This window comes from Rhopalosiphum padi, chromosome 2 (assembly GCF_020882245.1).
Source record: "Rhopalosiphum padi isolate XX-2018 chromosome 2, ASM2088224v1, whole genome shotgun sequence".
Classification (NCBI taxonomy): domain Eukaryota; kingdom Metazoa; phylum Arthropoda; class Insecta; order Hemiptera; family Aphididae; genus Rhopalosiphum; species Rhopalosiphum padi.
The window spans coordinates 91,525,085-91,539,315 of record NC_083598.1 but is presented as its reverse complement, the minus strand read 5'-3'; the positions used below and the strand labels follow the sequence as shown (position 1 = coordinate 91,539,315).

Genomic DNA, 14,231 nt, shown 5'->3' with positions numbered 1-14,231 from the left:
AATTATTTGTTATTATTCTTATAATGTAAAAAAAGCATAACATAATAATATACTATATGATACTTTTAAAAATTAAAATATATATCTTATGTCATAACATTTATAATAAGTAAAATTACTTGCAATTTTAGATTAAAAAATTATTATTATTTACTCATATTTGGATCAACTGAATTATTTTACTAATCTATTAAAAGTGAATTAAAAATTGCTGTGCAACAGTACATCATTCTAGGGCATAATATATAGCTAGGATATTTAAACTTCTTCATAAACTTTATTAATATCACAGTTATACTCACAGTTTAAATCTATACCAAGACCAACATTTTTCATTCTACCATACTGTCAATACTACAATACAGCTAAAATCTTGAATTGCTTCTTATTAATATATTATTTTTGAGTGTTGTTTATATTGTTTTACTGTATGCTTAATTTTATTTATTCATAGCTATGAAAATATTGTATAATGAAGAATTTGGATACCAATGTCATAATCAGAGTTGTGGCCGTATTTACAAAACAAAACCTGGCATTCACAATCACCTTAAGTATGAATGTGGTGTATCGCCAAAATTCTATTGTAAATTCTGCAAACGATTCTTTAAACAACCAGTATCATATAAGGCGCATATGTTAAATATTCACAAACAATTAATTAATTTGAAATGAAAATTTATTAAATCAATAGTTGCATTATTATTTTAAGTATAAAATTATTTTTGTAATCTATTCCTCATCCACTAAAATATTATTTTCATTTTCAGATCATGTACAAAATAAATTTAAAAGAAAAATAATTACATTTTATAAAATATAATATTTATTTTAAAGTTTTAATTATAGTCCAAAGTAGTTGTCATAAATAAAACTTTGCAAGTAAACATATTATAAAAATTAAATTAAGATTTATTTATTTATTTGTCTTGTTATGTTTTCATACTAAAATAAATTCATTCATTTACTATGAATACAATTAAGTTGATGATTTTTTTTTTACACTACTGAATTATTTATTCCTTCTATTGTTTAATTTTATTTAATCATTGCTAATATTATATTCCGAAAAAGAATATTTAGTCTAGTGACCACTTTAACCTAACATAATCAGATCATTTTTAGCATTGTCATTGGTTTCGGCTATGACGTAAGTTGGTAAGACGGAGTTCAATATGGTTATAGTTGTCATTCAATATGCCTAAAATTTAGATATTCTCTTTTGGAATACTTTAAAAAATATGTTTATCTATATAAATCGAAATGTAGGATTAGGTTAGATCTGTTTTGTTTGTAAGACAGGGACAACATATATGATATAATCTTTGTTAGATGTTGAAATTTGATTTTGATTGTTAAGAATTATATTATATTGTGTTCTGAATTTCTGATGATATTTAATGTTTTTCTCTTCAGAGTATAGCTGTGAAAAATGTCAAAGAAAATACAAAAATGTCGGTAGTTTGAAAAAACATATATTATACTACTGTGGTCAACAATTTTTTTGTGATATTTGTCAAGGGGTTTTTACTCGAAAAGCCAATCTACAACTTCATAAAGCAGTGAAACATGGAATTTTAATGGAATAAATTTTTGTATAATATTAAATAAATATTTCATATTCATGTGCTTAATTAAAATATTACATTTATATAAATTATTAATTAAACATACTAAATAAATTATACAGTTTTATTACTTATATTATTATAATTATATGAATTTTCTGTTATATGTAGTTATTAGTAATTTTTTTGTTTTTTTTTTTAAATTCATAATTAAGAATTTTATAAAGTTAAAACCGTATCAAAATATAAAAATATGAATCAAATGTATTGCTTATTTAGTGGTTATCTTATTACTTTTTTTATATTACTGTTATTTTTATGTCTAAAAATAGATCAAGAACACATAAAAAAAGTTATGTGTTTATAGTCAATCCCTTTTTGAAATTCTTTTGATTTATGTCTTTATATTAATTTTATTTTTGTATATTATCAATAAATAAATAATTTTAACTAATTTTATTTGTTCTTTTTAATAGGGGAACAATTAATCCATAAGGCAAGATTGAAGTCTCATTTAAAAAATGGCCGATATCATTGTCCTAATCAGTGTGGCAAACATTATAAAGGAAGTAATGGATTGAGTCAACATTTAAACAATGAATGTGGTGTGATACCTAAATTTGTTTGTTCTATATGTATGAAATGTTGTCAATATAAATATAGGCTGAAACTTCACATGGCGAGTGTACATAATGTATTACTTAAACATTGATTGGATGAAAATACATATTTTTAATTACTCAATTGATTAGTATATTAAGTATTTTATTTGTATTTATTGTTCTTGCAATTCTACCCAAACATTTTAAAAATAAATTCTACCTAGTAAATGTTTTAATGATGTTGTACAATGCATATTAGATACCTAGTTCATTAACGTTTAAATCATTCATATTAAATTTATGTTTTTAATGAGTAAATCAAAAATTATGTGTACCTTATATACATTTTTTTTTATCATACTTGCCTAGCTTAAAATTTATTGCATTTGTGATTTAATTGCTATTTTTTAAATATTAATTTATAAATTGTAGTACTATTTGTAACATTTATAAATTTTAGGTAATATTAAGTAGATACCTAGTGTTAATGTTTTATTTAATTGTTTATCATTTAATGTTTGTGTTAGGATAAATTTATCAATAATTATATAACGTCTATATTATATACTTATTATGTAATTGATTTTTTAAATTTTGTAGTTGCATGTATTGCATAAAAAATAGTTCTTCTAAATTGTATTAGTATCGAACATAATAATTAATGTTACAGATATTAGTTCCCGCTTCCTCTGTCCAAATTTATGTGGTCGAAGTTACAAATATAAGCGAGGAGTGTACACTCATGTGAAATTTGAGTGTGGTGTGGAACCCAGTTTTTTATGTTCATTGTGTCCAAAGAAATTTGCTAGAAAGTTTCAGCTAGAAAGTCATTTGGTGTTGAAGCACAAAGTTGTTAAGATTAGATGTAATTTTACACATTAAATGAAATGGTTGTTAAATTCACTATAAATAAAATCTATTGTATATTTATGTAAAAAAAACAAAATGTCTACCAACATTTTATAATTTGTTAATGTCAAATTAAATTTCAATGCATCTAAAATATACACATTTGCATTGTCACTTTGTATAAATAAGTACCTATTATACCAATGTTTTTTACTAAAATTATATTGTATTATTAAATGAAGTTAATAATATTATTATTTTTGTTGGATTTAAAATGTATTATGTTTAATTATAATTTATTAAATTATTTTTATCAACTTTGTTCTAGAACTGATTTAAGTTATAGTGATAATGTAATTATGATTGTTCTAGGTCATGGAAGTAGTGATCATGGTTAAATTATATTTTATTCAACCATGGTAGTGATCATGTGTAAATGATCTTATAAAATTTTATGTGTATAATATATTTTTAAATTATACTTGTTTTCTGTTTACAAATTATGATATGTTTATATTTTAATTATCTATTGCTCAATTTGTAAACATGAGCATATATAAAAGCTTAGAACTATTATAAGATTTATATCTTTTAGATATTGATTTTAAATTCCCATATCAAATAGTCTGAAGGTGTTAAGATCAAAGGTAGACAAAGATAAAATTTTTTTTTTTACTTAGTATAGTATAATATTCATAGATACTATTACTATACTACTACTCCGCTTTATCTTTTATTAAGACTATGTACATATTATATATATTATAAAAATTGCATATCTATTGTAAATACATATTTCTTGTGCTAATATTAAATAACAGTTAGATATAATACTTATTTAACAGAACTAAACATAAAAATTTATCCAAAATATTAATATACTTAACAAAAATATAGAAAATTATTTTAAATTTTTGATTTAGTTACATAAAAATAAAAACTATATTTTTACAAAGTTCAATATGAAGCTATATAAATCTATAATTGATATTGATTATATATTTTTGGACATGGCATTTGTAGATCTATCAATCAATATACTTTATGATGGACTATGACTATTAAATATTCAATTAAAATAGCAGGGGATAAAAAAATAACTAGTTGACAATTGAATAACCATTATTTTTTTCAATTATACAGTAAAAAAATGTATTCACCACATTATTAGGAATTAATATTTTATGTATGATAAATGTTTGTCATTATTGATATTAATATTGGTATAAAAGCTTAATAAATGAATGCTTTTGCTTGCCACATATTATGAAATTGTTTGATAGTTATTATTTTATAGGCATTTTGGACACAACAACAGTATTTAGTTTATTTATTTATTTATTTATTTATTTATTTATTTATTATTAATTATTATTATTATTACTATTATTATTATTATTATTATTATTATTATCACTTTTGTTTATTATAATTATCTTTATTGTTAAACGTATTATTATGTAATGTTAGCATTTTACCTTTTTTTTTTTTTATAATTGTTTTTTTATATTATTATAGGTATATTTAAAAACAGTGATCGAATCAGTTGTCCAAATGGATGTGGTCGTACATACAAAAATAAGATATCTCTGCAATGTCATTTAAGAAACGAATGTGGTACTCAACCAAAGTTTTTTTGTCCATTTTGCGATAAAAAATGTTATCAAAAATCGAATATGAAATCGCATATTGTTCAAGTACACAAGACGTTTTGCAATATAGAACCGATTGCGCCGTTACCATCATTACGTGGTCGCAGAAAATTTAATAATTAATTTATCAGATGACTGAAATTTCAAAAACACTGGGTTTGTGGACATATAAAAAGCAATTATTTTATGTAAGTGTTTTATTTATAAAAGAGTTTAAAAGCTGTCTGATATTTTCTAATTATGTTTTTGTTAATGAGTCTATGGGTGCCCATCAGCTCTTGAGGGGGCAAAGTAATCAAAAACAAATCACAAATAAATTATGGTGTAACAAATTAAAAAAAAAATTGTTATTATCATTAAATGGTATTTAAAAAATTTAAAAACAAATTTATTTTTGAAAGTATCATACTTTAGAATAAAATAAAACATACGTTTTAATTGTGATTATTAATACCTTTAAGATAACTCTATAGGCATCCATAAATAGACTACATTAAGTGATAGTCGTGTAAATAACCATATTTTCAGATATTATGCAATATTGTCGTAAATATAATCATAATTAAAAAGATCCTTAATTTGTAGCTCTTTGATATCTATATCACTTTCTCAATAATCAGTAAGTACTCACTAAATAAAATGTTATTTTAGTTTTTATATGTGCTTTTTTGAGTTATTTGTTAAATCTATTCATTACTTATTATTTAAAATACCTAATTTATTGAAATGTTATAACTATATGTCTATTCAGAGTAATTAACATTAACAATTATGAATTTGTTTAAAATAAAAGTTATGATTAACTGGAATCGGTAATGATAAACTGCTATCATAACACCTTTGTTTTTAATTTTTTTAATTGCTTTTCTTAATCTCAAGAGTTTTTCCACAACTGTTCATAATATATGTTGTTCTTCTATACGCGTATGGTTTATCGTATTATTTTAGGTCAACAGAAGTATTCATTTTCTACTTACCGAAATGTGTACAGTTGTCAAAATATCAGCTGTGGACGAATCTATCGGAACCGGGGTTCTTTGACCAGACATTTGAAGTTTGAGTGCGGCAAGCAGCCGAAGTATTCATGTACAATATGTGAAAAACGGTGTGCTCTTAAGTCTAATTTAAAACAGCACATGATCGCTGTTCATAAGATTATGCCAAACTTATGAGATTATTTTCTTGTACTATCCTAATAATATAATATTTTCACTCTTTCTCAACCACAACTATCATTTGCTAATGTCATTTATTAAACATGAAAAACCTTAAACCATACAATAGTGTCTATTATACGTATCTATTACCAAATAATAGTTTAAAATAGATTTATAATTTATATAATTGTGTTTTAATGTGAAAACTCAATGTATAAATTTGTATGTTCATAATTACTAAATTTTTAACTAAAAAATTCAATTTATGCTTGAAAATACTGAAGAGTTTGTAATGATATTTATATAGAATCTAAGTAAGAATACAATTATTTTGTATTTTCCCACAGCCTTAATGTAAACCATTTATTATTATTTATTGTTATGTTAAAGTTAATGTGTGAAATTTAAATTCAAAAATGTGATCAAAGATTTAATTCTTATTAGTTATTATAATATTACTATGTGTTATTTATTAATAAATAAATGTGTTACATTTTATTTTTACTTCACTATTGAGTATTGACAATGCTGTTTATTTATGATTCATTTCTAAACATAAACATTTTTAGTAAATATTTTACTATATTATTTATTCATATTTGTTTGTATGTTAAGAATAAAAACTTATAATAATTATATTTACAATATCCATATTATAATAGATATTTATATAACTATAAGTTTCTTTACCGATTTTTGTAATACTTGATGTAAAAATTTATTTTATATATATATAGGTATACTGTATATTATACAGTATACAGGGTGTCCTACAAACGTATATTGGATAAATACAAAATATACAGCCATTTAAAGTTAGCTACATTTTTTAGAACATTCTGTAATAAATACTAATTCCATATATTTTGAAATATATTAACTATAAATGATATATTTGTATCATAATAGTTAAGACAATTTTTTTCCCAAAAGTATACCAATATTGTTTTTAATTTTCAAAAATAAATCAATATAAGTATTGTTTGTTATAATTTATAACTGTTATTTAGTACTATAAATACATCTTAAATTATTATTATTATTATTAATAATTTGATTATCAGTATTATTATTCACAAATGGCTAATAAACGGTGCTATTTTTACTCTACATTTTAATTGTTGGTATTTATTAATGTGATAATTATATGAATAAAATATGATTTTAAATTGGTACATTAAAATACTAGCAACTAAACTTAAAAGTTAAAATTATTAGAACATTTTAAAACGATTTCAAACGATTTCCTTTAACTTATAAATAAAAATTAATTATAAAATATGAACCGATTATTTATTGTGTAAATATTAACAAAAAATAATTTGAAGGTGAGTATATTATCTGTGTTCTCTCATCAAACTTTTTATGGAATTTAAATTTATAAGTGAGTAGTGAGTATGTAAAATATTCATGTTTAAAAATGCTCTTAATTCACTTAAAAATTAAAATATTGTAATATGTAATATTGAACACAGATAATTTTACTCTAATATTTAAGCTAAAAACATTAAAAATATAAAATTGATCTAACTGAACAAAAATTTTCTATGTTATACGTTTATAAAATGAATACAACACACGCTGGCAATAAAACCACGCATATCAGGAAAATGAACCTTGATATCGTTCTTATGTTTAAGTTTGATAATAGATCAATTTACTCAAATATTAAAACTAAAAATACTAAATGAGTTCTGCAGTAGCTAATTGCAATGTTGTATAAAGTATATGTGTGACAGAAAACTAATGCGTGAACGACTGCATTCTCTTAATATTTAAAAATACTAACTAACATTTTAAAACATAGGTAATTTATTAAAACTACACTTAAGTAAAAACATATTTTGAGAAAGATATAAAAATCTTATACTACAACTAAATTATAGATTTTGCCTTAAATGACTAGATTCATTAAAAAAAAAATGTTAAATGTAAAAATAAATCAAAAGTTATGTATTTTATTGCCCTAACATTTTTACTTAATTATTTTAAAGTGATTGTACTTTTATTATAAATTGTTTATTTACCACAAATAAAATAGCTTTTTTTTAGCTTGTGAAGATCATCATGAAAATTGAAATTAAGTAATTGTACATTGTCTACTTATATGACTTTATTTATCATTAATGCTAAATTAAATATTGAATTCAGGATTCTTACTAATTAATGGATATAACAATTATTGGATTGTGTTCTATGCCAAGCTTCCTTTGCTTTTAATAATATTTTAAAACATAAGTTAAATAATATTTTAAATACATGTATCTTAAGATTTTATAAATTATTTCAGGAATTGTACAATTTGAAACCAGATTCTATTGTCCTAACAAGCATTGTGGTCGAAATTACAAAAACAAATGTAGTCTGACATATCATATGAATAACGAATGTGGGATAAACCCAAAATTCAAATGTCAATTTTGTCCGAAGACGTCTAGCCGATATTCAAATTTAAAACGACATATGATATCTGTACACAAGTATATTGACAACCAGTCTAATATAATTGAAACTTTGGTAACTGAACAAAATTAAAATTGTTATGCCTAATTATCATATCAATGTATCCATATTGTTACCTATTATTATTAAATTAATTTATATTGAATAATGATCATATATGTAGTTATAATCAATTTATTTACTGCTGTTAACAATAGTAAAATATGTGTGGAAAAACATAATTTAATGAGCAAAATTCTCATTGATGACCTATTTTTAAAATTTTATTTAAGATGTTCATTAACTTTAGAAAATCATTATAAAATTGTTTTAGTTAATTATCGTTTTGAATTTAAAAATACTGTTTAGTGGCCAAGACTTAATCAATTTAATGGATAATAAACAATAAAATATAATTTAATTTGTTTATATTTCTTCTAACAAAACAAAATTTACTGTTTTAAATTTTCTAAGAACACATCAGCTTAGTTCTGTAGTCACAAAAATTTGAAATTCTAAAGTATTGTGGTTGAAATGATCAAAAACAATGTGCTTAATAGATTTTAAGTTTGTTTTTTTTATATTTTACAATTATTCATTTAAAAATCATAGGCATTGCCTAAAATATAAGTATTGAATTATCCAAAATAAAGTTCCTAAATAAATATATTTATATTATATATTTGATTTTAATTTGTAAAATATTTAATTGCATTTATTTGTTAGTTGTATCATTTATTTAAGAATTGAAAATATTAAATTGTAAAAAATATATAACTAAATTATTATTAATTTAATATAACTGTAAATATGTCTACTTATATGTTAAACATTTATAGTGTTTTGTTAGTTATTTATTTAAGATTATCTTTTCGGGTCATATTTTCATCATGTAGATTTCTCAAACAGTATTACTACCCTTATAGTATATTATATTTTATTAAAAACTTATAGTTTGGGGTTCATAAATACACATTTACATTATTTTTTTGAAAAACGTTTACCAAATTATTGTTTTAGTATATTACATATTATATTTGGTGTATTATTTTATTGATATTTTTTAATGTTAAATTTTAATACTAGAATTTAAGTGTGATGCATGCAACTATATAATACCACAGATTTTGATACCACAATAATATATTCATAATTCATTATGTGGATTAAAATATGTTATACAATTAAGCATGTTTGACTCATCTGGAATTGATAATAAAATGTTTGAAATGACTCAAAACTAATTATGTAGATACATATTTTATAATCTTTGAATTCTGAGCGGAAAGTGAGCAGGAGTTTTTTTTATTATTTCCTTTTTGTTAATATGTTTTTTTTTTATTGAAAAATCTTATTTTAACATCAAAAAGCAAGCACTTGTTTCTAAAAATCTTGAATATTTTTTACTAAATTAAAATTACGCTCAGAATTTTTTTTTATAATACAGTGATGTATTATAGATTTCAAAATTGTTTTTTTTTTTTGCTTTATGTTTGTGCACTTGAATAAAAATTTTAATTTTGTTGTGTTTAAATTCGGTCCTTGTTTTTTTGTTTGTTTTTTATTTTTTAGGTTTTTATTATTGTGATGGATGTCGGCGTAAATATCGTAATATGGGAAGCTTAATTAGACACAAACGATATGAATGCGGTCTTGAGCCTCAGTTTCGTTGTGATATATGTATGAAATCATTTACTCGCAATACAACACTTAGAGATCATCGGTTTAATATGCATAATAATTTACCTAGTCATTTATAAAAAGTATCTATCAATTGTTTTTTTTTTATAATGATTTTTGTTTAAAACCTATATGTTATTATATGTTTTTTTCTTGTAAACACCAATTGGAATATGAATTTAATTACATTTTATTGATAGATATGTTTATTACTTTATTATTATTGTTATAACTATAATATAATAATACACTATGAAGGAAATTGGTTAACCATGTTGAATAATGTATATAATGTGACGTGAGTATGTGAGTAAGTGATTATTTAATATTGTTTATTGAAATTAAAATTTATTAAAAAGTAAACTTTTAATGATATAAAACAGATTTTATAATATTGCTAATGATTATATGTATGATGTTTTATTATAAAGCTTGTATAAGTTATTTGTTGTTATCTTAATATAATATGTTTATGATAAGTTTAACAATTTTGAAATACTTTTCTATATACTACATACAAAGCCATTTTACAATTATTCATGGCACAATATAAATATTATAAAAAACCAAGAAAATCAAAACATTTAATTACAAAGCCTAAAAAAAATATTTTTTTACCAATAATCTAAAAAAATATTAGCTACTTATTTGCAATTAATTAAAAAAATTAATACATTTTAATTAAACTTTTAAAATATTTTAATATGCATGATTTGTATACTGTTACTTATATGTATATGTTAATATAAAAAAACATTGTTTTATTTTTGTAAGGAATGTATTACCTTAGGTCAAGCTAATCAAAATATCAATATTTGTTACTGATTTTATTATTTTACCAGTTTCATCTAGGCTTTATTTTATATACTAATAATATTTTTATCTTCTTTATATATATATTTACTAACATATATATTTTATCAAAGGTATTCAAGCTATGTATTGTGACTTTGTAAGGGGATAGTGTTGGTCAGTGGCATGGAAGAAAATAAAATAGTAAATGGTGATTAATGAATATTAATAATAATATGGATATCTTATATTTTATATTTTTATTATTCATAAAATTAGAAATTAATTTTGGTTTTTCATTCATAATTATTAGTACATTTGTTGTAAGATAATTAATTGTTGTATTTATAATATAAATAAATAAATAAATACATTTACTTAAGTACCTATTATAATTATAATAATTATTTTTATATGTAAGTGAGCAATTATAACTAATTATACATTTATATTTTAAATTTTCCAGGTATGACATTTTCATTTGAAGATCCAAATATCAAAGTTATTTAAATTAAATAAGCTGCAATTAATGTTAATTTTCTAATACATAGTATGAAGACAACAGACGACAGATAATAAATGATTATAATGTCATTTTAATGGTAATGTAATTCACCAGATGTTTGAAGATATACATAATTTATTTTCTAAACCTGGTTACACTGATCTAGGGGAAGCCTAGGGACCGTCTTCCCAGGCTCGTATTTCTAAAAAATTCTATATTGTTAAAAAACAATTATAAAAAAAACATATTATACTATCGACTACCATAGACAAGTACAAGTATATAGATAGAGATATGACGATATGTACATACTATCTATATTATGTATATTATGAAGAACCTGTAATAATAAATTAATAAAAAATATATTCTGATATAATTTTATTATGTTTAAAAGATTAATTATGTAGCGCACATTTCTATTAAAATAACAGAAATACCAAGAACTAAGCCCCCCACATGACCAAGCCTCTGGAACCGCCTCTGCACTCGTTAAAGTAGATTCTACTAGAAACTAGAGACCTATCTTCGTTTTAAAAGTTTAAATCAATTTTGGGAATAGTAACTTGTAAGAAATACTATATTTTTAAACATAATATAAATATATATTTTTTATTTGTGATCTTATTTTTATGAACTTAATACAATTTTATTATAAATTTAAGAATTATTAGCTTGAAATAAATAAATATTGAATTAAAAATATTTTTAGAGATGTATCTAATAATAATAATTCAATTGCCTAAATTCAAAAATCATTTATCACACATTAGTTGTCTCCTTAATTTTATGTATGTGTAATGCATATTCACATATTTTTTTAGTTGTGATTATTGTAATGGTTTAATAATAGTAAATAGATAAAAGAAATTATACATTAAAGTTTTAGGTATTTTAGGTATATAAGTTAGTATCATAATCTGTTTTAAAGTGATGATTTAATTGGATTTTTTTCTGTTTGATTGAATCAATAAAAGTTGAGAGTTGAATCAGTAGAATACATTTACTGTAGGATATGATAGTAATATCACCTGTGAGCTGTGGCTAGAATATAATTTATTTTTATATATACACTTATAATGACAGCTCCTATAAACAATTTAATTTAAAAAAAATATTAATATATTTATAAATATATAAATACATCATATAATAAATATTGTTCATATAACACGGTTCAACCTCTTAAAACTTGGCATTCAATTTCCCATCCTCTCGAGTTTATCTTGATGTCAATTGGCTACTTATCTAGTCATTAAATTTTTCACCTCTCCTTCAATATATAATAATCATCTCCTCTCTTCATATTTTATTTGAGTGGAGATGGATTATGACATAAATAAAATTATTTTTAATTGTCCTTTATACTTTCAGATTTATTTCATCCATTATTTTTTGACTATCTCTTTTTGGCTATTCTTCAAACAATTTTTTCTTAATTTCTGTCTGCTTCTTATAATAATTACCTATTGTCTACAATTTATTTTATCGACAACATTGTTTTTCAAAGTATTAATTGATGTGTAACCTTTTATTTTCTTTAGTCTTAAATTTATTCTCTAAACTATTATGTTTTATATTATGCAATTGTTGAATTCATATTTTAAAAGGACTGAAAAATAAACTAAATACAATATTATATTTGATAATTATTATTATATCATAATTATATTTTGCTACATAGAGTAAAATATAGTAAAATAAAAAAAGAGTAAACAACAGTTTTCCTCTTTTAAAATAAAATTAAGATGTTTAAATAACGCTTGCATAATAAAAGCCATATAGCTATGATTTTTAATAGCATGCACTTTAATACCTAATACTATCAGGAAAATCTATCTTAAAAATTATATTACGCAATTTTTATTTATTTATTATTACCTATTTTACTAACCAGAATGAGCTTTAAAAAATTAAAAAACGTGGAATTGTAATTTATTTTTCATACATATTTCATAAAAAAAAAAATATATTTTTTGTATTTATCTGTGTCTTATAATTTAATATTAGTAATTATTTTCCATGACTACTATTGGAAGTTAACTATGATTATAAATATCCTTATGTTTCAAATTCATCCATTAAATGTGAACTGAATTCTTATCATTTATGAATGTGAATGTTTTTGGTTTTTTCATTGACTAATCAAGCTAAGTTAGTTATAATTTAAAATTTTTTAAAATATTTTATACTACTCATCAGATTAAAAAATTATGTCACTAGTGTGTGTTGATAAAATACAACATTACTTAAGTATTTCTTTGAAATGTTATTTTTATAATTGTCTGATGGAAAAACTCAGCAATTTAATATTTAACATTTATGAATTTGAACAAAACCTGTCTGTGAAAAGTACCTACTATGACACTTTGTTATTTACATATATTATGAAAAACCGTGGCATATGCAGGGGGGAACGAGCTGAACCCCTACCCCCTCCCCTTTGCCCATATTATTAGTTTTGTTTCTAAATCTACCAACGATTTAATATAGTGTGTATTTACCCATAAAATATACTGTTTTTTTTTTTATTTGTAGCACAAATTATTAAACCACATATTTGTCCAAAATGCAGTCGATCATATCAAAGAAAAAACAGTGTTGCACGACATTTGAAGTATGAATGTGGCATAGAACCTCAATTCCAATGTTTTTATTGTCTTAAAAAATTTGCTCAAAAATGCAATCTTAAATACCATGTCTGTTATTCATTAATTTAAGTTTTAATTCCAATAAAAATATTATTTATGTATATTTAAAAATACTAATTTTTTATTTGTTTTTTTATATTTCAAATTTTAATTTTTTATAAACTATGTGAAGTAATACTAACCTTTGTCATACTTATAAAATCAGGTTTAAATTTAAGAAATATAATATAAACATTTATTTGCATATTTTTATTCATTCAAAATATGCCAATAAAAATAAATTAAGAAATATAGGAATAAAATATTAGTTTTACATGTATTTAATATTTTTAA

General features: G+C 21.7%; 1 long non-coding RNA gene across 2 annotated transcripts; it reads left to right on the top strand.

Annotated features, from left to right (window-relative positions):
- The first annotated feature begins 7,964 nt into the window (after window positions 1-7,964).
- On the top strand, window positions 7,965-14,015 carry LOC132920708 (uncharacterized). Of its 2 annotated transcripts, XR_009660772.1 has the most exons (3): window positions 7,965-10,953; window positions 11,209-11,344; window positions 13,786-14,015. It is a non-coding gene; the product is annotated as an uncharacterized LOC132920708 (long non-coding RNA). The 2 variants fall into 2 exon arrangements; XR_009660771.1 differs by lacking the exon at window positions 7,965-10,953 and having other exon boundaries at window positions 11,050-11,344.
- Window positions 14,016-14,231: the final 216 nt, after the last annotated feature.